The 26,606-nt window shown below is 48.6% G+C and overlaps 1 long non-coding RNA gene across 1 annotated transcript in view; it reads left to right on the forward strand.

Annotated features, from left to right (window-relative positions):
* 4930567H12Rik (RIKEN cDNA 4930567H12 gene) overlaps nt 1-16,999 on the forward strand; it is a 32,033-nt gene extending 15,034 nt beyond the window's left edge. The window contains exon 3 of the long non-coding RNA NR_015535.2: nt 16,431-16,999. This is a non-coding gene — a long non-coding RNA (RIKEN cDNA 4930567H12 gene). The remainder of the gene's footprint in view (nt 1-16,430) is intronic.
* The last annotated feature ends 9,607 nt before the right edge of the window (nt 17,000-26,606 follow it).

The raw sequence follows: 26,606 nt of genomic DNA on the forward strand, positions 1-26,606 counted from the left end.
AAATGACTAGCACACTGGTGTACGCCAGCACACACCCAGTCGGGAGCTGCGCTGCCCAAGGGGCTTACCAGCACATATCCAATCAGGAGCTGCGCTGCCCAAGGGGCTTACCAGCACATATCCAATCAGGAGCTGCGCTGCCCAAAGGGCTTACCAGCACTCATCCAATCAGGAGTTTCGCTGCCTGCTGGGCTTATCATCTGGGTTCTATTTGCTGTCACTCGGAAACTTTCCCTTTCCACTCTCATGTCCATCTCTCTCTTTTTCTATTATTTTCATCCACGTCTTTACTTTCTACTACTGGCCGCTCCCCGATGCCTGTGAGCCATATCACTTGCATCTTATCCCTGTGACAAAATATTATGACCCAGGTAAGGAAGAGCTCATGTTGGCTTAGGGTTCCAGCGGGAGAGCCCATGATATTGGGTTGGGGGATTAGATGGCGACAGGAAGCTACGTCAAGAAGCCAGGCGATCGTGCTGTTAACCACACACACAGAGCAGAGAGAGTGAGCTGAAGTTACAAACTCTCACAGCCTGGCCCCAGTGACACACTTCCTCCAGCCAGGCTCTGCTTCCTAAAGGTCCACAACTTCCCCCAAATAGTGTCACATGATGTCCATAGTCAGAAAGCAGAGAGAGCTGAGAGCTCAGGTCGCTTTCTTGTTTTATTCCGTTTTGGATGCTGACCCACGGATGGTACAACTGTATTTTAGGATAGGTCATCCCACCTCAGCTGCCTAATCTAGATAATCCCTCACAGACATGCATGGAGATTTGTTTCCATGGTGACCCTAAATCCTGTCAAGACAATCAATATTAACCACACGCCCAACTGATTAAAATCCACAGAGCCTGCCAGCCCTCTCCTGAGACATAAGTACTACAAAGTATGGTTTGGACAGTAGCCGACAAGATCACAGCCATTCAACCTTACCACAGAACCCCATGAGGGGCCCCCAATTTCCTTGGTATCGTCTGGTGACCATGAAGGGATCCGCTAGAGTTTCTAATACATACTTGGTGGTCTGAGCAGGGAAGTTACAGAAAGGTCTCTGAAGACAACTGTGGCCATAACTTACGGCTTTAGCAGCAGCCAATCCATACCCAGGGTGAGGCCCAGACAAGATCCAGGTGGCATTGCTCGCTTGCTGTTTCTAGTTATCATTGCTTGGTGGGACCTTGAAAGGGAGAGGCGCAGAGGGGACTCCAACACCAGCTCCCTTGCCACATGATAAGATCAATTCATTTCCTAAGACAGGCTAAGGAGAGGGGGGTTATAAGGCATCTAAAGCATGGTCACTTTGACCCAGATCTTGAAGGAAATGTCTGGGTGTTTGTCTGTACTTCATCTAGGAGCCCGTGGCGGGTGGAGTGGGGGGCTGACAGAGGAAATACAGGAATAGAGTTGAGGAGAAAAAGGAAGTTGTGAAGGCAGGGAGGGAGAAAAGAAGGCAGGCAGACTGACCGCTCAGACTTGCTGCTTCTGAACAGGTTTGCTTTCCTACTGAATGTCATGTTGTCACACTGGGTCTCCTAGAACTAACTAAAACTTCTCCGGTGAGTAGCCAGCCAGCGGGGACTGTTGGTGGACGCACAGGTGGAGACTATCAGTTCAGTCACAGTTCCAGAGCTAGGCACGTTCCAATTCAATTCCAATAACTTTTTCCTTAGAGAATGATCCTTCATTGAGACCATTACAGGGTTTTAAAACAAGCGCTAGTTGTCATCTTGTTGAACAGCCCTTATAGACTTCGGATAACATCCTGGCGAGGCAAGTATTGTTTTGATTTTCAAGCTGTAGAAAGGGCAAGGCAACTCTACCCTGATGGAAATCGCAGCTAGTTTCTGCTGCCCCAGGTGTCACAGCCTCAGTCACAGAACTGACCGAGCACTCCAGGACAACGGCGGCTCATCCGACTCTGATGTTGGAAGTAACTAAATTAAGCCCCTGAAAGTGAGACATACAACTCAAGACACAGAAAAGGAGCCTGGCTCATAGCTCGATTCATTTTTATTTTAAATGTTGTATTGTGAGTGTTTGTGTGTGTGGGCACGTGGAGATCAGGGGTTGATGTAGGGTGCCTTCCTCTGAACTCTGCTCGACACCTGGTTTTTTGAGACAGGGTCTCTCACTGAACCAAGAGTTAACCAATTGGCTAGTCTGGCAGATCAACAAGTCATGGGATCCTATTCTGCTCTGCCTCCCCAGGCCTGGGATTGCAGGCACATAGTTCTACTGACACTCAAAAATAAAACAAAACAAAATACCTCTGTGTGTCTCCACATATGTGAGTGAGAGTCCAAACCTACTCCATCTGGGGACCGGCCTCCATCTTAAAGAAAAGGAAAAAAAGCATGAGAAGTTGACCTGCAGCAGAACCCAGGCTGCACCCACGTACCAGGAAGGACCCCACAGCTTGTCCTTGGCCAGAGTTACTCCCTAGCTACTTCTTAGCAAGAGTTAATCAAAGATGAGTCTGATTGTTTCAGACGTACTTTCAGGCCATTTGTGATTGTGTGCCATCTTGCTTCAGAGCACCCACCTGTCAGCTTATAGTCATCCTAGGAGATGCCTGCCAGACTGGACACCCCTCCCTCATCCCCTCACTTGCTCCCATTTCTATAAAAATGTGTCCTGCAGAGGGTTCAAGGCTGTTCCACCTTCCCTTCCTGTCCTGTCAGAGTTGGGTTGGAGGAGAGGCCAGCCTGAGCTTGTAATAAAGAGACCCTAATGCTATTACATCATCAGAGACGGCCCCTTGGTGGCCTTTTGGGGTTCACCAACGCTTCCTGGCACAACGTGAGCAGAACACGCGTGTGCTAGAGCACATGTGTGATGGTCACGGGAAAGCCTCAGATGTTGGCATTAGCCTTCCACCTTAGCCCAGAGACTCTCATTTACTGCCATGCACGCCAGGTTCACTGGTCTGGAAGCTTCCGGAGGCTCTCTTGCTTCTACCTCCCATTTTGTCCTAGGAGTTTGGGGATTACAACATGCTACCATGTCTGGTTTTATAGGGATTCTGGGGGTCCTAGCTCAGCTATCGAGCTTACACTGCAAGCACACTCAGCCCATGCCTGGCTGTTTAATGTGTGAGTTCAGGCCTTCCTGCTCACACTGCATGCACTGTAATCCACTGAAACCTCTCTCCAGGTCCCCATACGGCAATCTTCCCAAGGACATGTTCTTTCTCCTGTGTCCTCACTTTCTGCCCCAGGTCTCTAGGTGAATCATTCCAGTTTTCTGTGACAGTTAGAGTCCCACTTACCCTGGAAGCTATGTTGGCGGTGTAATGTCTGGTTTTGTGCATCAACTTGACACAAGTTGGAGTTATCACAGAGAAAGGAGCCTCCCTTGAGGAAATGCCTCCATGAGATCAGCTGAAAGTCATTTTCTCAACTAGTGATCTAGGAGGGAGGACCCAACCCTTTGTGGGTGGTGCCATCCCTGGGCTGGTGGTCTTGGGTTCTATAAGAAAGCAGGCTGAGCAATCCAAGGGAAGCAAGCCAGTAAGCAGCATCCCTCCCTGGTCTCTGCATCAGCTCCTACCTCCAAGTTCCTGACCTGCTTGAGTTCCAGTCCTAACTTGAACTGAACAGCAATGTGGAAGTGTAAGCTGAATAAATCCTTCCCTCCCTAACTTGCTTCTTGGTCAGGATGTTTTGTGCAGGAATAGAAATCCTGACTAAGACAGACTGCTTTGATGAGTTATCTGTCTTTTGCCTATCTTCCCTCTTCAAGCAGCTCCAGTTCCCTCAGCCCATGGTTGTAGGCTGAGAGCCCACACTGGATGGAGGAACAGAGAGGTCTCCCTCTCCAGCTTGTGTTGTTCGGAACCACCCGTTACCACTGCCTTATCTTTGAGGCCAGTTCACAGCATGTACACCCCAACCCCAGTGCTTCCCAGACATGCCAATGGAGCACCTATCTGCTGATTCAGCGGACTATCTTCCCAGCCAATGGAGCACCTATCTGCTGATTCAGCAGCCTATCTTCCCAGCCAATGGAGCACCTATCTGCTGATTCAGCGGCCAGGTTCCTCAGACTCTTCTCTCCTGGTCAAACTCTCCCAGTGTCTCATTCGCTCAGTGCTCTTAAGTTCCATGAAGTTTGCTTATGCTGTGGAATACATTGGAAAGTAACGTAGCGGTTACTAGGCAGACGGCTTATCAAAGCTCATAGAATAATGTATGTATTCGTCAACGATGGCAACGTGGGGTTACTGAGATTCTATCCCAGCAGTTTCAGTCTCTCGATGATTCCAGGGATAAAGCAGTGACGAATGGCTCACACAAGCTCTCCCAAGGGGAGTCAAAGCTGCCTGAACGTCAGTCATTTCCGGAAAGCAAAGGCTTATGGGTGGTTCAGGATCAACACGGAAGGAACCCTTGGAGAAGGTGCTCGTGGTTAACCAGAACTCGTTAACAGCTCAACCCAGAGGATCTTCAGCCTCACAGATGGCAAGCTGGCAACGGAAGGGGAGACATGGAACAATGAGCTCTAGGGTCGCTGTGCCTCTGGCCTCCTCAAGCCTGCACACACACAAACACACACACACACACTCACACACAAACACACACACTAAAAAAAAAACAAAACAAAACAAAACTTTTTTTTTAAGCCAAGAGAGGTCTTCTTGAGAGATATGGCTACTCAGGTCTTTTGCCTGCTAGTCAATTAAGCAATCCCAGACCTGGTTGTAAATCTGAAGGAAATGAAACCCCTCTCGCGGAGACACGCACAGTGGCGTTATGCCATCTAAGTGTCTGCTGACGAGTGACTGAGAATGATGAAACTGGATGAGCGTGTAGCTCAGGTGGCCGGGTGCTTGCCCGGCAGCTGCTACACCTTGTAGCCTTGCACTTGAGGTCTGTTGAGCGTACATCGTAAGAGTTCTCATCCCAAACGAAAGGCAAGGAGAACCAGCGTGAGGAGGGCTCTCTCTGTCGGCTCGGCTCACTTGTAGAGATCGCTCCATGACATGCGCATATGAGAACATCACAGGGTACACCGGAAACACACCAGTTCCAGTCGCCTACTGAAGGGTTGGATTTTTAAAAAGGCAGAGAAGAACCTTACTCAGAGGGACTGCTCAGCTGGGGTCTGGGGACACTGGGTAGCCTCTCAAAGTCCTCTACCCCACAGCGCTTCCTGAACCCTAAGCCCCAGGAGCGCTTTACAGTTCAGGTTGTGCTAAAACCATGCCCTTTCCTCTGTGCCCTTTGGGAGGCACAGGACAAACAGCTGTCTGCACAGAGAGAAGGCAGCCACACCCTGGAAAAGCAGGGTCTGGCCTTTGATGATTCACCCCTCCCATTGGAAAGAGGAAAAGCTGAGACAACAGCCCCCACCTGCCTGTGAGGGCCTGGAAGCTTCTCCTGCTGCTGCCCTGTTTGTCTTGCCTCAGTCTTGTATTTTGTTGGGGAGCAGCTTTGCAAATGACTCATTGTGTGTGTGCAAGTGTGCACGCATGCACGCGTGCATGTGTGTGTGTGTGTGTCCTGATAACTAGATATACAAACCTTTACTTCCTAGCTGAGCAATTAACTAATTAATTGAAAGCCAGGGTAAACAGTACAGTCCAACCTCCACACTGAATTAATTATTGTTTATGGAACTCTCTGAAGAGCCTATGAGGAAGGCACCGCCCATCAGAGGACAGCCTGCCTTGGAATGCTGGGCTCCCTCCGTGGAGGGAGCCGGGAAAGCAGGCAAGGCCCTGAACTAGCTCCTCTGCCAGCCACTTGTTTATGCCTGTTAAAGGGAGTTGTTTTATCTGTAAATCTAATTCAACAATATGAAAAAACAAACAAACAAACAAACAAACCAATGGAATGGTTATGCATCAGAGCCAGGGTTGTAGCTTACCTAGTATAATAGTCCTTGCCTAGCATGCAAGAAACTCTGGGTTCAGTCTTTAGCACGGTATAAACCTTTAACCCCAGCTCCTGGGAGGTGAAGACAAATGGTGTGTACCGACAAAGCCTACCAGCAAACTGTACAGCAGTGGTTCTCAGCTACCTTGGGGTCATACACTAGATATTTATATTACGATTCATAACAGTAGCAAAATTATGGTTATGAAGTAGCAATGAAATAATTTTATGGTTGTGGTCACCACAACATGAGGAACTGTGTTAAAGGACCGCAGTATTGGGAAGGTTGAGAACCACTGTTCTGGAAGGTTCTCCTGATTTTTTACATCCCTCCCTTCTTTCCAACAGAGATGAGCCTAGAAAGAGGAGCGTTTTGAGAAGCCTGCCAGTGTAGGCAGGGGCGCAGGTCTAATCGGCTCTGCCAGGCACATGAGCTCAACAGCTATGCAGTGAGATGGGCTCTGGGCTCTGATGGTGGTCTTGGGATTTTATAGAGTATAAAGAAAAACAGGCTGGGAGATGACCCAGCAGGCAAAGCACTTGCCACCTGAAAGTGAGGGCCAGGGTTCAAGTCCTCAAAACCAAAACCAAAACAAATGAAAGAAACCTGGCTCAGAAAGAACCCAATGGAGGAGTCACACCCTGGAGCAGCTCAGGGCATCGGGTAGTAAAACACAAAGAATATGTATACGTATATGTATATGATGCATACAGATATGCATATGTATAAGATGCATATGTATATAATGTATATGTGTATTATGTATGTGATGTTTATGTATATGCTGTATATGCATATTATGTATATGATGTATATGTATAGGTGGTGTCTATGTATATGTATGTATGTATGTATGTATAAATAATACTATGTAATTTTCAAAAACAATGGATAGAACCAGGAATCATTATGTTTGGCAACATCAGCCAAAATTAATAAAGGCAGCTATCACATATTTTCTTCTTTTTTAAAAAAAAATTATTTATTTATTTAATGTATCTGAGTACACTGTAGGTGTCTTCAGACACACCAGAAGAGTGAATCAGATCTCATTACAAATGGTTGTGAGCCACCATGTGGTTGCTGGGAATTGAACTCAGGACCTCTGGAAGAATAGCCAGTGCTCTTAACCACTGAGCTATCTCTCCAGCCCATATCACATATTTTCTATAAGCTTAGCTATATATGTATGTGTGTGTGTGTACATGTATACATGATTCATGTACACACACACACACACACACACACACACACACACATATATATATATATATATATATATATATACATGATTCTTGGTTCTTTCCATTTTTTGGACATTACTACTTTTTTATACTACAGTTTATATTAGTTACCTTTCTCTTGCTATAGTGAAATAGCACAATCAAGAGACTTAAAAAGACAGACTTTATTTTGGCTTATGGTTCCAGAGGGACAGATTCTTCATGGAGGGGAAAGAAGCAGGAAGCTGGCCAAGCACATTTCATTCAGTCACAGGAAGCAGGGGGCAGGGCAAGAAATGGGGAGAAGCCCCAAACCAGAAAAGACTACGCCCAGTGAGAAACTTCCTCCCACAGGGCAACATAACCTCTTCCATAACCTCTTCAAACAGCACGGCCAATCAGGGACAAAATCTTCAAGGACACAATGAACCTATGCAGGGACGTTCCTCATTCAGATCACTCCTCCTCCTCCTCTTCCCCTTCTTCCCCTCCTCCTCTTTCTTTTTGAGACTAGGTCTCATGTAGCCCAGGCTAGCCTCACAATATAGCTGAAGATGACCTTGAAATCCTGGTACCCTTGCCTTCATCTCCCAAGAGCTGGGGTTACAGACATGAACCACTATGCCCAGTTTATGGGGTGTGGGGATTGAATTTAAGGTTTCTTCTATGCGAAGCAAGTGGTACTCTAGCAAGTGAGTTACAACTTGGCTGCCGGGCTTATGATCTCTCCCTCCATCACTGACTTTTTACTGTCTCCCTCCTTCCCTCTCTCCCTCCCTCCCCCCCCTCTCTCTCTCTCCCTCCCTCCCTCCCTCCCTCCCTCCCTCTCCCCCCAACACTCACATGCGTGCATACACACATGCACACACACCCCTTCCTCACTCTGTCCCCCTGTGTCTTCCTTTCTTCTTTTACCCATCCTTCCTTTTATTTTCCTTGAACCAAGGTCTCTCTCTATAGCCCAAGGTGACCTCTGACTTCAAATTCTCACAAAAACATTCCCTTCAAAGCCTCCTGGGTGCTGGGATTACAACTGTGGGCTTTGGGCCACAATTTCAGATTTTCATTTGTTTCTCAGCCAGCCTTGGGAGCCACATGGAATGACTGAGTGGGTAGAGGGAACCCACTGCTTGCTTCCAGCAGGACAGCTGGAGCCCTTCTTGCTTTGGGGATCAGCAAAGTGCCTATCTTTGGTTCCCTGCATTTGCCTTGTGTTCTCAGCATTCTTAGAGGTCAGGACATCTTGCGGATATGTCTTTTCTTGGGCCACGTCAGTTTCAGTGATAACTGTCCAGCTTGTGAGTCACCAGATCTGATGGAGCCTCAACTCTGCTGATCTTTGCCTGTTGACTTCACTTAACAGCGCTGTCTTTTAATGTCTCTCACGCTGATGCTGTGTCCTGCTTACTTCTGGCCATGATGAACTGCCCAGATGTCTATCTAAATCCTGCCCTGCTTAAAAAATATTTCCCAGAGAGAACAGAGAGAAGTGTTGGGCTATCTTCACCCTGTGTTGGGAGTTACTGTAACCTCTACTTGTGTGGCAAATACAGTTCTTATGGTACCTGGAGCTCAGTCTAGAGTCAGGGGCAGCCTACGTGATCTGGAGACCTACGGGAAGTGACTGGAGGCAGGACAGAGGAATGTACACTGCTTGTGAGCTAACTGGAAAGCCCTGAGCTCAAGACTAGGAACAGCTTGGCTAAGTGTCTAGCAAGACTCTGAAGACAAACAGCCCCAACTTCTCTCTCTCCAGGCAGATGTGTTGCTCATGAATCATCTCAGGGAGTTAGCTCACAGGTTAAGTCCCACAGGCTGACCTTGTCAGACCATACCTGGAATGACTCCTGTTGCCTGCCTGTGGCCATCCTGAATGGGGTCAGACTCTGAGTCTAGTGAGTCCCAGGGGGGAAATTGCAACAGGGTCAGCTAGGTGGCATCACAGTCAATGCGCATCCAGCCAGGGACACCTGCGCTGTACCAAGAGGTGACAAGGCACTGTGGCCACTGTCAGGACATGCCACACCCAGGTTAGAACACAGAACAGATCCAAGATGGCGGCGAGGAGGTGGGTACTCAGTGATGGCTGGGGTTGTCAGGGAAGACTTGGGAAAGTTTCCCTCAGAAAAGGCTTCGGAAGCTGGAAGTCTTCCCAGCGCCCCTCTTTCCCCGAGGGAATGAGTTTTGTAAAGCAAAGACAAGGTTCTGAGCACATGGGCTGGGCAGCACGAGGTAGGGGAGAGATGAAGACTAAATCCTTTTCCCCCTTATCTTTCAAAGCTACAATAAACGGTGGGTGACTGTCATGCAGTGAAACTAATTCCATTGTCCTGTGAGCACACAGACACCAATGATGAGGTTGTGGGTCACAGGCAGTTCTCACAGTGAAGTCAGCTCTGAGTCAAGGCTTTGGCCCTCCTTCTTCCTCCCTTCCTTTCTCTGTCTCTCTGTCTCTCTGTCTGCCTCTCTCTCTGTCTGTCTGCCTCTCTCTCTCTCTCTCTCTCTCTGTCTCTGTCTGTCTGTCTGTCTCTCTGTCTCTGCCTCTCTCTCTGTCTCTGCCTCTCTCTCTCTCTGTCTCTGCCTCTCTCTGTGTCTCTGTCTCTGTCTGTCTGTCTGTCTCTTTCCCAGACCTAAGTTTGGAGCCCAGAGGCAGGGAAGGAAAAACTTTGTTTTCTGCTGGCATTTTGGACAGAGCCTACTCAGCCCAGACAGAGCTAAAGGTTCCCTCTTGCCCTGTGGTTCTCATGCAAGCAAGAATCAGTACCACCTACCCTGTCCACCAATGCCCATAGAGACCTCGGAGGTCAGCTACTCTGTGGGGAATACCTGGCATTCAAGGACTCTACCTCTGCAAACACAGACAACTTGGTTTCCATTTTTGCCTTGGGTCTCAGGCCTCAGTGGTCAGACCAGTTGCTGGGACTTAAGTTTGGAGACTCGAAGAAGCATGAACATTATGGGCTATATCGTTAGCGCATGTGGGAGCAGAGCCATCAGTCGTGTGTGTGTGTGTGTGTGTGTGTGTGTGTGTGTGTGTGTGAGTGCACGTGTGAGTACATGCTTGTGAAGACCAGAGATCAACATTAAGTGTCCTTCCCCAGGCTCTGCCTCCTTTGTTTTTGAATGAAGCTCTCCCACTGCCCTGAAGCTTGCCAGTCCAGCTGGGCTCGCTCACCAGCAAGGCCCAGGGGTCAGCACATCTCTTGCTTCCCAGCTCTGGGATTACAAGCTTGCACCCCCACTCTTCGCTTTTTGAAGCAGGTTCTGGGACTCAAGTTCAGGTCCTTGTATACACAAAGCAAACCCTTTACTGACTGATCCATGTCTCCAACCTGAGCCCTCAGCTTCTAATAAGGGTGTTGTTTGCATGGTGGCAGGACCTGTAAAGACAGACTGCTTGGGGTCCAGTATGGTCTCTTCTAGCATGCATGTGTGTGCCTGCATGTGTGTATGTGTGTGTTGTGTGCAGGCATGCGTGTGCATGCTAGAAGATTGCATTGCTTCCTGATATACAGTTGTGTTCTGAGACCCTAAAACCTCTTCATATCTCCTTACCGAGTATTATCTTAGACTCTAAAACTCTTCTCTGGTCCCTTCCATCAGGCACGCCTATGCCTCTGTAGTTTAATTTGATAAAAATGTATGCTAGTCACAGCAAAAAGAATGATGTCAGTGATTCCAGTTGTTCACGTGTCTCCGCAGGCGACATTCTCCTGCAGAGATAAATCACCGTTCAGTTGATAATGGCCATGTTCTACTCCATGGTCAACATGGTCAATCAACATTGGCCATTATCATGTGTATTGTATCTCTCCTGAGAAGGTTTTGTTATTCAGTTATCTCCTGTACGTGGGGATTAATTATGGTCTTGTGATGACGTTATAGCCCTCAGGAGTGAAAAGTTGGAGAACTCAATATGCTAGCATTTAATCCTAATTCAAGTAGCTGCTGCATGCCCGCCGTCAGTAGCCTGAGCCGCTCGGCTTGCTCAGTTATCCTACACAGTCCATTGACCGGCTCTCTAAAAGCCATTTTCAGAGAATAAGACTACTGCCAAAAGAGTTTGGGAAAGGTTAAGTGTTGAGGTTTTGCTCTTTTTCTTTTCTTTTTTTAAAGATCTATTTATTTATGTTATGCATATGTGTACACTGTCGCTGTCTTCAGATACACCAGAAGAGGGCATCAGATCCCATTACAGGTGGTTGTGAGTCACCATGTGGTTGCTGGGAATTGAACTCATGACCTCTGGAAGAGCAGTCAGTGCTCTTAACCTCGGAGCCATCTCTCCTGCTCTTTTTCTTTTTAAAAAACATAAAGATTAAGAGAAAAAAACATGAGGGCAGGTGAGCTGTGTGCCTCAGCAGCAGCAGCTGAAGGGACAGGAAAAGGAGGCATGCCCATTTAAAGTTAGGCATAGAGGTTTGGCAAACGGCCAAGCAGCAAAAGAGAGAGGGGGAAAAATGCCCAGAGTACTGCAAAGCACACTCAGGCTCTGGCCCACATCCCAGAGAAAGAGACAGACAAGAGGGGGAATAGAAAGTCATCTCCCCCTACATCCGAACTCAGAGAGGTGGGCAGGCTGTACCAGAGAGACTCCATCACGGATTCGTCAGTCCTGAAAAAGCATAGCCCATATCAGCGATGTTTCTTCTCTGTGTTCATCTGAGAGGAGAGACATTTCTGAGGGAAATGACCATCTCCATTGTCCATCTGACTAGATTTAAAAATCACCCGCAAGACACCCCCTTGCACATATCTGTGAGGGTGTTTCCAAGGAGGCTCAAGTCAGGAAGACCCTGGGTATGGCCAACTCCAATCCCTAGGCTGGAGTCCATGTAAATAAGAAACGGTAGGAGAAAGGCAGGGGCTGGAGAGATGGCTCAGCAGTGAAGAGTACTTGCTGCTCACGCAGAGGAGCAGAATTTCCTTCCACATTGAACCACCATTTGTAACTCTAGCACCAGGAGCTCTGACACCTTCTTCTGGCATCTACAGGTACCGCCCCCTCCCCCACCCTACTCCCACACACATACCCATAAATAAAAATAAAATTAATCTTTTTTAAAGAAGACCTCAGAGGACAGGACCTCTTCGGGGCTCTGCCGTCGGACACTAGCTCAGGGCTGATAAGCCTGCTCAGTGCAGGCAAACTGGCTCATGTCTGAGCCTCTTCGATACTTCAAAAAGCCAGAGCCCCAAGCAGCAGCCTCTATTCAATCTGCTTCCAATTTGCACGTTCTAAACACAATCCAGCTTTTAGGTAAGGGCATGATAAAAAAAAAAAATCTGCCTTTTATACTTGTCTTCGATTTTCTGGCTCCAGATAAATCAGAATCATCTAGGAAATCGCTCTCTTTGGAGTCGCTTGGCTTTTTCCACCACTGTTTCTAAGAAAATAGGAGATCTCACTCCTAAATGGACAGCGTGTCCGGTTGGTTACATTCCATCTCTCCGGTCCTAACTCGGTGTGGAAAAAGAGAACGCAGAAGGAAGGACGTGTTGCCTGAACACCTGGGAGAAGGGAATTCGGGACAGTCAGGGCAGTGCTGTCAAGGAAATAGCCCCGTGTTGCTGCTGTGGGGACTCGGGACTCCAGCCACAGCTGCTGAGGTGGGACAGGGTGGGAGTGTGAGACCCACAGGGGTGACAGAAACAATACAGGGCCTGGAAGGAGTACAAGGCCACTGGGGGCAGTGACTCCTGTACTCGGGAGCCAAGTGGGGAGCCAGCGGGAGCTCCGGGTGGCTGTGCTGACTCGTGTCTTGATGTCCCTCCAAGGGTCATCTCTATCCTTTCTCTCACTTCTCACTTCCTTGATTAAAAGCAGCTCTCAGGGGAAAGCTCTTTTAGTGAGGCCTGCATGGCTGATGAGCACCGTGCATTTAGGTTTGTGATGCTGTGACTGGGGAAACACAATCAGATGACCTGACTGACAGGTGACCCATGGTAACACAAGTCCAACTTAATGAACGAAGGAGCCGATTGGCGTCACTTACAGGAATATGGGTGAAGGGTCACTTACAACAAACAACAAAACAACTCAAAGGCATCTCTAACGTCAAAAACCTTTGCCAGTCTGGGTGACAACTCACAAAAGTTGGAACCCTAGGGTTCTCTGCACACTCTATAGGCAGTATCTTAGGGTTTCCATTGTTGCACGCAACATCATGACCAAGAAGCAAGTTGGGGAGGGATGGGTTTATTCAGTTTACACTTCCACATTACTGTTTATCACTGAATGAAGTCAGGACTGGAACTGACAAAGGGCCGGAACCTGGAGGCAGGAGCTGATGCAGAGGTCATGGAGGGGTGCTGCTTCCTGGCTTGCTTCCCCTGACTTGCTCAGCTTGCCTTTTTATAGAATCCAGGACAATTAACCCAGGGTTGGGGGGCAGCATTCACAATGGGCCCTCTCCCCTTGATCAATAATTGAGAGAATGCCTTACAGTTGAATCTTATGGAGACATTTCCTCAAACTGAGACTCCTTTTTCTGTGAGAACTCCAGCTTGTGTCAAGTTGACACACAAAACCAGCCAGTACAGGGAGCTTGACAGGATTCCGAGTCGTCTCTCCTAAGCCATCATTACTGCTTATATATCCGTGTGGATGGAAGGGTTTTGTGAACCTGGTAAGTTTCTGGAACTTCCTGAGACTTGGGAGTTGTTTGTTTCTTGAGACTTAATTCCAGGATGGAAGAAAATTTCTACACAGCAACTCTGTGAATATATATGCACACATATCACCTGTGGTGGTTAATTTTGCTTGTCAATTTGATGGAACTTAGAATCATCGTGGAAACAAATCTCTGGACATGTCTATGAGTAAGTGTCTAGACTGAGTTGAGGTGAGAGGACTCCCTCTAAATGTGGGTGGCATTTCACAAGGTGGCAGTGCAGACTGAGTAAAAAGGAGGAGCTGAGCACCAGCACTTATGTCTCTCTGCTTCCTGTCTGTGGAGGCCATGTGACCAACTGCTTCCTGTCTGTGGAGGCCATGTGACCAGCTGCCTCACACCTGCCACTGGGTTCTCATCTCCATGATGGCTCAGTGAGAGACCTTGTCTCAAGAAAATAAGGAAGAGAGTAATATAGCAGGACACCCAGTGCCTTCTTCTGGCCTTTACATGTATATATATGGATGTGTGCACCATTCATGCATGTATGCGGGTGCTGCATACATGTGTACCCTACAATAAACAAACCCAAGTGGCTGGTGCCTAGAGAGCTATATCAGAGGTTAACCATGGCTTCCAGAAGCACCAGCACATCTATGCATGTACATACACACATTAAAATCCCAATACCCACCCAATGCTTGTGTTCATGTGTTTGCATGTACAACACACACACACACAGTGTGTATGTTTGTGCGTGTGTGTGAGAGAGAGAGAGGGGGGGGAGGAGGGGTAGTTAAGGGCAACCTTTCGTACCGTTCCTCATGGGAGGTTCAACTCTTTTGCTCCAAGCAGGATTTTTCCTATTTACATTGAACCTGGTTGTGTTGGACACTGGGGTTACAAAGAAGGAAAATGAGATTCCAGCCAGATTGGAACATCTTGTATGGGGTACACTGGGGCAGAGGACCCAGAGCACTGGAAGCCGACTTTCTTTTTTTAATTCCTGTGAACCAATGCAGGGTTTTTTTGTTGTTGTTGTTGTTCTGTTGTTTGCAATTTGTAAACATTTGGTGTCCTTAATTAGCTTTGCAGCCCAGAAGAGCACACATGGCCTTTTGTTCTTTGGGGTCCACAATAGTTCTTGGTGTCTGCCTGCAGCTACACTTTCAGTCTGAAGGCAGGCTGCTGCATCAGGAGAGCTCAGAGGTACTCTGAGGACAAGCTATAGAAATGAGGCCACAGTGCTCTCTGTCCATAAAGAGCTTCAGGGCTGCAAAACACCTCCCACAAGGCAGCAATGGAAGGCTCCGGACCGAGAGAGCCGTCTCCAGTGGCAGAGGTCACACAGCTGAGTCTTCAGTCTGAGGGAATATGGTAAGTCGTAGGAGGCACTGGCCTTGCCAGCCTGCTAACAGCCAGGATACAAGCAAGCCTCGGGAACAGAACAGAGCGATGCTGCTACACTCAAGCCTCCAGCATGTGAACTGCCACCCCTACCAAAAGCATGAGGCTAGCGAGGATCAGGGAAGACAGCTTATGGTAGACAGAGGGTTGCAACTTAGAACTTCAAAACCTGTTTTCACCTTCACACTGACTGTTCTCTCTGTGTGCTTTGTCTTTAACTTCTGTGCATCAGTCATCTTTCTGTATGTACATGCACTGTGTGTGTGCCCGATTCCAACAGAGGCCATGCAAATGCTGGTATCCAACCCAGAACCCTTTGCAAGTTCGCCAACACTCTTAACCACTGAGCCATCTTCCAGCCTTCACGCTGACTTTTCCTCGGTGGAGTTTTAAGACTTGTTTTTCCAGTGTTGGGGAGATGATTCAGTCAATGAACATGCTTTCCATGCCCACACGTGGACCAGAGCTTGGTTCCCAGAATAAGAAGCCAGGCAAGGCAATATAGTTTGTATTCCTCGGGTTGGGGAACGGAGCTGGGTGGACTCCTGGTGCTCACTGGCAGGTCAGACTAATTTACTTGGTTAGTTTTGAGCCATTGAGAGACTCTGGCTGGGAAAAAAAACCAAAACCAAAACAAAACAAAACAAAAAAAACAGAAGATGAACAGATTCAGAGGCCACCCTCTGTTCACCACACTCACACAAACATGAACACACAAGTGTGACAGGTGTCACGACTCAGTTTATAATACAAGGAAAGAAATCCCTGGAAATGAGCAGCTAAACTTCAGATGGGTGATGTGGCATACCTATAATGTGTCCAATTCTAGGACATTCTAATGGACTCTTTTGATGGCATTCCTTAAATTTCAAAGAATGTGTAATTTTGTAGGGCTCAGCACTAGCATCTCCTGGTCATGACCAATGTCTGCTTCTCAATGTTCCATTTCATTGTGTTCCCTCCCCACAGCCCTGCCTCTCCATCTGCATCCCCTGAGAGGCAGAGTTCTCAGGCTTGTCTTACTCCCCGGGTGGCTCACACACACATAGGCAGGCCTGAGGCTCTAATGGAACACTTGAATGCTGTGGTGTTCAAGTTCCTGACACCACAGATGAACAGCATGGAAATGGTTTCTGATGAACCCTGGGCAACCACCTCACAAACTGCTACACAGCATAGTCTTGTTTCGTGTTGTGTGATTTTAGAGATGATGCCTTGCTACACAGCCCTGGGGGCAGGGGTGGCTGGCTTTGAGCTCAAGACTTCTTATCTCAGCTATTCTAGACTTCTTGCCTCATTTCCACAGGACAGGGACCCTGGTCCTGCTTTGCAGAACAGGATGAAGACATCAACCTGATTCCCATCCTAAGCCTTGAGCTTGGTCTGAGGCTACTGCATTGGGTACCAAGTCTCAGGTTTGGCTGCCCAGAGCGAGATTCTCAGCAGGTCGTGCAGGAAACTCATCTCAGGAGGCTCTAGGTTCTACCCTCAAGTGCCTGGGAAGCACACCCAGATGTACAACAACCTAGTTGGCTCTCCAGGCTGGCTTGTGAGATCACAGGAAGACTTTATAGAATAGAGTGTGAAGGATGTGTATAGTGAGCCCCACATCTGAGAATCCAGAGCCTACGGGATCAACAGGGGCCGTTCTGAAAATGAGCAGAAAGAGGGAGACTGAGTTCATGCCCTCACTGCTATGGACGGAGTGGCAAGAGTCTGTAAGATGCAAGCATGGTCATCATTGCGATGTCTGTGGACTCTGGACAGCCATGTAGACCCATCTAGAGAAGAGAGAAAAGAGAAGAGAACTACCGCCGGGCTGCTCAGGACTCCTGGATCTTATAGGTCATTTTAGTACATTATTTCTGTAAAGTCAAGCTCTCTGGTCCACCCCCTTCTTTTGGGCTCACCAGTGGGAGCCAGCATGGCTGACTTGCTGACATGGGGTTCTGCCTGGGGTTTTGTCCTTCACAGACAAAGGTGTTCTTCTCCAATTCATTTCTTTAATTTGGAAGCATTTCAGGCCCTGGTCAAAGGACCAGGAAGGCTTATGTCATTGGAAGGGAGATGCCTGCTGCCTTTGCCTGGAGGATAGCCGTCTGGGAGGGCGGAGGCTATGGGGACCTGGGAAGGAAGGGGTCGCACACTCAAACCAGTCACTGGTCCTGACATAAGCCAGGGGCAGATGCCATTGCTGGAACATGACAAGGATGCCTGCTTTCATCTGTACAATCTGCAGAGCTCACACGCACCCTTCTCTTGCTGCCCTCCTGACAGGGCTGAGGGCTTAGCCAGGCCTCTGTAGTCACCCACAAGAAGCACCCTGCTGCCCCCCACTGCGCCTCCAGAGCAGGTGGCGCCAGTTCCTGCTCCTGTGTGGATTCCATTCATTCCATCATGTCTACAAGAGGGACAGTTTGTCTACCACATCCACACAGGTCAGGGAGTGCTGATAAACTGTTGTGAGGCAAGGGGTGGGAGCTGAATTGCAATAGTGCTTTGCTGTCTACCTGCTCGGGTATGTGTTCACCTTGCTATTTATCTTCCTCACTTTGGCTCACATGTTCAAAACAGAAACTATGGCTACTGTAGAGCCTTCTTGGTTCCAGAGGAAAAGAAGCTGGTTTCCAGATCACCCCTGAGGGCTCAGTCATCAGCCACCAGCAGGGGCCACAGGCTTTAAAACCATGTCACACTGCCCACACCTGGCTGGTTACTTCCTCCTTGAGAGGAGGTTGGGGGCCTGCTCTCTGCTGCTGGCTCTCTTTTCCACAGGAACAGACTTTTAGCTTGGGGTTCCCTGCCCGGCTTATTGCTTTTAGGGAGCTGAGGTGCTGTGTGAGGCTGAGAGGCTGCACAGGGCTGTATCTGAGAGGAGGCCGGTGAAGGAAACTCGCGCCTTGGGGTTCTGTGCTGTGCTCTGGCTGCAATAAAATAACCTAACAAGAACAATGACTTAGAGAAAGTTGTGTGTGTGTGTGTGTGTGTGCTCGTCTGCTCTCATGCTGGTGCACATGCACATGTGTGCACATGTAGGTTAGAGGTTGTCCTCAGACGCCATTTCTTGGGAGCCTCCCACTTTATTTTATAGACAGGGTATCTCACCAGGACCTGGGGATCACCAATGAGACTAGACTAGCTGGCCAGTGAGCCCCAGGATCCACCTATCTGACTCCCCAGCTCTGGGGTGGCAAGGACATGCCACAGTGCTACCTTTTTGCTCGGGTTCTTGAGGCTGAATTCGGCTCTTCAAGCTCAGTAAACACTTTACCAAGTCAGCCATCTATCCCTCAGGGCCCAGGAAGGAAGGACTTCCTGAGCTTCCAGTGTCGCCAAGGGTAAGAATGGTTTTTACAAATCCCTTATGGCTATGGATCTTGTAGTTGGTCCTATGACATCAGAAAGCAGAGACCTCAGACATAAACCCTTGAACCTGGGCGAGCTGTATGCATCTAGCCATTCCCTCACTACTTCCCCCCTCAGCTAGGCCTGTGTCCTAAAGACTGCTCAGCCTTTCCAAGCAAGACCATTAACTGGGGAGCAAGTATTCAGATGTACAAGTCTGTGAGGTTTATTTTACATCTGAACCTGTCACAGATTCTCACCCATTGCTTTCCTGCAAATCCCGTTCAGAAGTCATGGATAACGTGCATCGACATTTAGAGGTCCTGGTTCCTCTCTTTACATAGTTTCTCAGTACTTCCTGTCTTAGGGGTTCTATGGCTATTGTAAACCCCACAATCAAAAGCAACTTAGGGAGGAAAGGGCTTATTTGATCTGATAGCTTGTAGTTGAGGGAAGTCAGGGCAGGAACTCAAAGCAGGAGCCTGGGGACAGGAGCTGAGGCAGAAGTCATGGAAGGGTGCTGCTTACTAGCTTGCTCCCTGAGGCATGCTCAGCCTGCTTTCTTAGCGCATCCAGAACCCAGCCCAGGCATGGCACTGCCCACAGTGAGGTGGTCCCTCTCACATCAATCCACCACAGAAAGAGGAAGGATGTGTGTAGGTCACAGTGGCATCCCACACTTTTGAAAGCGCAGGTGGTCCTCTGACTTATTCGGCTGGTTTATTGGTGGTGGTCTCTCCCTTTCCTAACTCCTTCCCACCCCGCCTCCCAACACACACACACACACACACACACACACACACACAGCGTTCTCTCCGTGCTCAGCCAAGATCCCCTGTGCCTCTGAGATCTGGGATGGTCAACGAAAGAGTTAACATCTATTAAACCAGTCGCCTTAGGAAACTGCTCTGTTTACAGAACAAATGAAACCAGAGCCAATAAATGACTTTGTCGTCCTTGTCCTTGCGTTAGTGTGGGAGCAGAAAGAGAGGCTGAGTCAGAGGCAGGACTTGCGCATGCGCGTGGCGAAGCAAGAGGTCCAGGGCCCGTCTCCCCTATTCATACTCCACCGTGTTTGTTTGTTTGTTTACTTATTTTTGAGGCAGCATCTCTCAGTGAACCTGGAGTGCCCTGATTCAGCTAGGCTGCTTGGTTTGCCAGCCTAAGGAGACTCTCTTTACTGTCTCCCTGGTAGGCAGGATCACAGGTTCCCAACAACACTGTACCTGACCTTTTCTGCAATGCTGGGGATCCAAACTCGGGTTCCCATGGTTGCGGACAAGCATTTTACTGATTGAGCTGCCTCCCCTTAATGGAGTTTTGCTCTGTCCTGCTGTGGCGTCCGAGGGTTTGTTGGGTGGAAACATTTCTCTTGCTCTGTTGAAACCTCCCAAATCGTGATTAGGCAGGTCGTCTCCGGTGTTCAGTAACAGACCTAGATCTGTCAGCCGGGCTGCCAGCCCTCATTTGTAAGCTCTCTGGAAGGAGTACACAATTGTACTCATTTTCTGTCCACTCCCGGGCCAGCTAATGGCTGCTCCTGAGTCACAGCGCATGATTCAGCATTACCTCCTCCTGGGTCTGCAGGAGGAGCTGATGTCTCCTTTTGCAAATGCGCCCCTTCTGGCCCCTGCTGAGCTCATAATCCAATGCATTGCATAAGCAGCTGTGTACAGGGAGCCCTCTTCACTTCCTGGACTCACAGAGCCACCCAGAGACTCACCGGAGTGGCAGGGGCTTCCTGTCTTCCCCTTCATAAGGTTCCCACTTAGATTTCAGCCATAGAACTGGCAAAGTCTCACCTTTCCCCGGCATTGCTGCTGCTTGCTCGCTGTGGCCTCTGTGAGGCTGAAGGCCTAGCCTTGGAGGTTGGGGTGCTGGCTGCTGAGGGCCAGTAGGAATGGCAAGTCAGGAAGGAGCACAGGTCATGGTCTCTGGGTTATGAGTACCTGGCAATCCAAAGGATGTTTCTCACAAAACAAAACACAAACAAAACAGAAATAAACAGCTCCTCAGGGTATACACAAGTCTAACCTGGCCACAGCTAAGTTACCAGGACTGTATCTGTCACAGGTAAGGGACTTTGAATAAAAACATGTCCCTAGAGATGGTCCCTTCAGCCCTGGCAACTGTCACTTGTCACGTGGACTACCACACAGTCTATCTAAAACAGGAGACAGAAATAGAAGAAGTAGGGTCAGAAGGCTAAAGCCAGGATCCAGGTCTGTGCCCAGAAGAGGCAGGTAGCAGGAGAAGGGGACACTGAAAGCCCTGTGCCCCTCGTGCTTGCAGCGTCAGAGCACACACAGCACTGAGCCAATGGAGCGCACATCACAATCCAGCAGGCAGCCAGTGATCTGTGACAGAGACTGCCTAGGAGACCAGCACTGACTTCCTGCTTCTCCTTTATGGGAGGATCTGTCTTGTGTCAGACAACTGACATATGCCCTCCAGGGTTAGCGTGTCTGTGATTGTCCATCTGGCCACAGGTTCAGTCCAGACCAGACAGGCTTGTTGGAGGTGCTTTGAACTACAGTACTATGACTCTGGCTTTCCAGGCAGAAGCCCCATTTTCTCTTCCCACAGGAGATAATGCCATAGACCTTGTGGGTGATGACTGCTACCTCGTGAGTGACCTCTGTGAACCTACACATTCTGCCGCTCACTCTGACCCCACCATTTTCTCTCCTGCTCTAGAAATAATGAAGCAAGGATGCTTTGAATGCTCAGCACTTCCCACAACACTGGCCCTTCTGAGAAACCACTTCTTGACCTTCTGCTGTCTCGTCCTCCTGTCAGCCTTCACCATCATCCGTCTCCTTCCCGGGCCTGACAGCTCCTCATTCTTAGGCTTCCGGCCTCCTGCATGTGGCCGTACTTCCTGCTCTCCCAGCATCCCCATCAGTCGTCCAGAGCCTTAAAGGGTCCTCTGGACTTCAGTAGTCTTTAGAAGTGCTACCAAGTTCTCCTCCAGTTTGGAAGCATGCCCGACAGGCAGGATAGTACCGCAGGCTGCCTTCCGATTCACTTTCATTGTATTCATTATCTGTTACTAGCACACTTAATTCTTGATCTCCAATAGATTTGAGGTAGCTTTCAAAATGAATATAATCCTAGAGAATAGTGTTAGTGGTTGGGTTACTGGTCACTCAAGTGGAAGGGAAGCAAAAAAAAGAGAAGAGTTGGTTGCAAATTCTGACCAGACACACATAAACACACACACACATACACAGACACACACATAAACACAGACACATATACAAACAGCCACACATGCACACACAAACACACAGCCACACACACAAATACAGACACACACACACACACACACACACACACACACACACACACACAGCAAAAGAGTGCAGTTGATCAGACCCACATCAGAGCTTTGCTGCAGGGATGAATAGAAAGTAAAACTTCACAGAAATATGGACACATTGCACGTGTGTGTGCATCATCTTTTCATCTTTGACTGTGAAAGTGAAGGCCCTTCTATAGTATACCATAGGGATTGGTGGGTCTTTAGAGTGTGTGTGTGTGTGTGTGTGTGTGTGTGTGTGTGTGTGCGTGTGTGTGTGTACATGCACATGCCTTCAGAGGTCAGAGGCATTAGATCCCCTTGGAGGTGGAGTATAGGCTATTGTGAGTTGCCAAACATGGGTGCTGAGAGATACCATGCTGAAGGGCAACAAGTGCTCGGAACCCCCAAGCCATCTTGCCGGCCCCTAGGATAGCTCATCTTGATTGTAAACTGGAAGAGATTTAGAATCACCTAGGAGACACACACATCTGAGCACGCCTTTGTTTCTAGAGAGGATTAACTGAGGAGAGAAGCTACCCTCAGTGTAGATAGCACTGCCTCAGGGGCTGCAGGTTTGGAATGGTTAAAAAGAAACAGGAGTTGAACACCAGAGAGCCAGCCCTCAGCTCTCTGCTTCTTGACTTCTTGAGATATGGCCAGCTGCTGCACTCTTTTGCCGTGTGTGTGTGTGTGTGTGTGTGTGTGTGTGTGTGTGTGTGTGTGTGTGATGTGTGTCTCTGTGTGTGTGTATGTGTGTCTCTGTGTATATGTATATGTGTTTATGTGTGTCTATGTGTGTATATGTGTGTATTTGTGTGCCTGTGTATGTATGTGTGTCTCTGTGCATATGTGTATGTGTTTATATATGCTTATGTGTGTGTGTATCTGTGTGTGTCTCTGTGTGTTTGTGTGTCTCTGTGTGTGTCTGTGTATGTGTCTCTGTGTGTGTCTGTGTATGTGTCTCTGTGTGTGTCTGTGTATGTGTGTGTGTATATCTATGTGTGTGTCTGTGTATATGTGTGTGTTGGCCATGGAGCCCAGGGTCTGTAGATGCTAGGCAAGCACTCTATTGCTGAGCTGTATCTCCAGCCCTGAGTATGTATTCTCCCTCCCCCTTTTATAGATCAGGAAATCAAGATGTGGTGACAAGAGTCTGGTGGTAAACAGCACTAAAGGCAGTTTTCAGATGGAAAGGTTCACTCCTGCTGGAGAGAAGATCAAGTATTCTATGCCAGAGGCTGTATGGATGATGATGTGATTGGAGTGGTGGGGGGAAGGGTGCAGAGTGACAGCCGCCATTAGTAAAAGGGAGCACTCTGTCACTGGATGAGAAACCCATGCAGGGACCATGGCTTTCCAAGGTTAAGTCACCCACTGAAGCCTGGTGAGTCTGCAGCAGACACAACATATGGGACAGAAGCAGAGGGAAAATGAACATGCTAGTGTTTGGGTAGAGAGGAAGGGGGAATTCTGGGAAGATTTGCTACTTAGGGTCATTGCCGACTCTCAGAAGTCTTTGTCCAGTTGTCACTATTGATGTTTAGATTTGGGTGCTCAGTGACTCAACTCTCTCAGGCCATGGAAAGCAATAGATGGATCAGATATTCGTTTCTAGCCTCTATGGGCACTGCATGCATGTGGTTCACAGACACACATCCGGGCAAGACTTTCACACACATAAAATAATCTAAAAAGCAAAACGTATGGTAGAAACAATAGGAAGCCAGTGGGGAGCCCCGTTCTTCCTGTCTGCTCCCAATGAAAGTGGGAAGAGTAGAGTGTGAGCTGAATGGATGGTCTGTCAGCACCGTTAAGGCAATTACTGGGGGGTGGGGGGGGGGAAACAAAGCATGAAAGAGAGAAGTTCCCACTGGCACCGAAAGGAATAGCTGTCTGTCTGTATAGAGTGAAGTGTTTCGTGATCTGACTGGAAGTACCATCTTTCTCAGGGCGTGTTCTTCCTTCAGCTAGCTGTGCCCATATGCACTGAGCTCCCCCAGGGAGCACCTTAACCTCCTGCACCCAGGAAGCTATGATGTCCCTGCATCATGCGCCCAACTCCAGACTTGCCTGAACTCTGATGCCGTGCCCACTCACTGAGAGACATGCCCACTTTTCGCCGGGGCACCTCGGGGAGCACTCTGCAGCACTGCCCCTTACAGGCTGCACATGGTCAGGGAAGAACAGGATGAAATAGTTTTGAAATAGTTAATGCATTAAAATGTGACTCTCGGGCTGCAGAGGTGAGCCGGTTGGTAAGAGTGTTTGCTGCACAAGCATGAGAGCCTGCGTTCAGATACAGCATCCTGTAAAGGGCTGGGACAGTGTGGCGTCAGCCATCATGAGAGATCATAACCCCAGGGCAGTGTGAGTGTGTGTGAGCGTGTGTAAGGGGCAGTGGCTGGAGATGGGAGGATGGCTACCAGCCTCGTTCTGCATTCGCCGAGAGACCCTGTCTTAAAGGGCTGAGGTGGAGGATGGTGGAACAGGGCACCTGATGTAGTTAGCTAGCTTCCTTGGGCTACACATATATGTGCATGCACACACGAACCACACTCACATAAAAAGTTAATGTCATTGTAGAAGTTAATTTGGAAGATTGGAGTGTGCGAAGATGAATTTGGTGGCCCAGGTCCAGTGGCACACGAGAAATTCAGAAAACATGGAGAAAAGACTGATTGAAGTCTCTGGAAATGTTTATGAAGTGTTGAAGCAGGGATAGCCTGATCTATGGCACAGCTCTAGTCCTGTCTTGAGGATGTGTGTGGCCACAGGAGCATTGCCTGACTGTTCTGTGCCTGATTCTTACAGATCCAGGGCTTCCTAAGAGATGAGGAACGCATTCCATCTGGGACAGGAAGGTGAAGGCTATGTGGAAACTGGTTCCTGTGACAGCTGTTATTCCTGGGCTCTCTCAACCTTTGCATTCCAGGAGCCTCCAGGACTGATCTGGGTTTTCCCGTGAGCGTGAGTCAGCGCCTGACTGTGGGATGGTCTTTTCCTGGCCGTTTCCTTAACTGCCCTCCCGCATTCTCCTGCTTCCTGGCAAGGATTCTGTGGGGGAATGGGAGAGATTTCCAGGAAGACTGTTAGTCACTACAGCCAAGTGTAGATCGTGGTGACAGCTGCTGTACCCAACAGCTGGGTTCTGTAGGAAGGAGGGGGCCCTAAGCAGGCAAGCAGGCAGGTGGATGGGGAGGAGACACGCTCAGTCGCCCCAGATGTAGAGGAAGGGTGTTGGGAAGCCTGGGTATGATGATGCTATGCATACCATTCCAGTAGACAACCTAAAACTCTCCATTGAACATTCTGTTGCCCACTTCTGGGCCTCTGGAGCTGCAATAGGCCAGCAGGCTATTCCTCCCACAGCTCAGCAGGGGAAGGGCAACAGATAGATGCACAGAGCTGGGCAGAGTGTTCACCATCACCGTGGAAATGCTGTGTCCAGTGGTTCCAACCCAAGTCATAACTCCAATTCCAGCACAGCCCTGATTAGTACAACATGAACGTTTCATGTGCAGAGTAACCGCAGGCTCTGTCCCCAGATCTCATTGTGTAGTGTGGAGTGAAGCCATCTCTTGTGGTAGGAAAACACAGCAAACACTCCATCACTGCGTTTCTGGTTTGGTTGCATGTGTCTCATTGGTCCTTACTGATCCCTCTTTGCTGTCTTTAATCCACTCTAAATTATCTTCTGGGGAGGAAACAACAGACATTGTGGTTAACAGGTGTAGGCTTAGATTTTTCAAAACCTACTTTAATAAGGGTTCTCAAATTCTTTGGGCCTGCTTCTAGCCGTCCAAAGGTAGGGGAGAAAAGATGATAAATAGGACAAGGGGATATGGACCTGTTTAGAAGTAGCTCTTTGGGGTGACTCCAATCTCTGTTGTTAGGATACCAGCAGTCCAGTTCAAAAGTGTCACCAAACACGAATCAGCAGCAGCAGTGGCAGGATCCAGCAGAAACTGCCAGGCCTCCACCTAAACAGCAAGAGACAACGGGATTGACCAGGACCAACTGGAATGCCAGGAGTTCTCTGCCGTGCCTCTCTCCACGACATGAAGATCAGTGAAGATGAGAGACCAATGAAGAGTTGTACAGCTGGCTCTGCAGGTGCCTTGTCACTGTCTGTTGAGTCCTATTTATATTCTCTCCAAACGTGACCTCTCATGGGCCTTGCCTCAGCAAAACACCACATGGGACTGCATCACATGACACAGTGAGACACATCCACTTCAGACAGCACTCCAGCCTCACTTATGCCTAAGAGACACAGCTAAGCATAAATTTAGGTCCTGTGTGCATACATGTCATGTGCACAGAGGTATACATGCGTGTGTGCATGCATATGTGTGTGCGTGTGTGTGTGTGTGTGCCTGTGTGTGTGTGTAGACTAGAAGACAACCTTGACTCCCATTCTTCTGTCACCATCCACCTTTTTAAAACATTTCATTTATTTTCCCATTTGTTTATTTTTATGTGTGTGTGTGCGCACACACACACACACACACACACACACACACACACACACATCATGGTGCTCCTGTAGAAGCCAAAGAGAAACATTATGGGATAATAAAGCAGGGGGAGATGTCATGCTTGCTTTAGAGCAACCCACATGGCTTTTAACATATCCTATCTTGTGAATATAATCCCAGGAGGCATGATCAAGGGCCTGAGGTAGCCGTGGCTAGCGGATCAGTACCAAATGATCCCAGCAGTAGTAAAGGATGAGACGCCGTGGCTGAGATTTACTCAAGCCCTTGGCCTTTTACAACTGGGTCATTGAGGATGAGATAAGTGGAAAGTTCTGTTCCAAACCAACATTCAAGT

This window comes from Mus musculus, chromosome 8 (assembly GCF_000001635.26).
Source record: "Mus musculus strain C57BL/6J chromosome 8, GRCm38.p6 C57BL/6J".
NCBI lineage: Eukaryota > Metazoa > Chordata > Mammalia > Rodentia > Muridae > Mus > Mus musculus.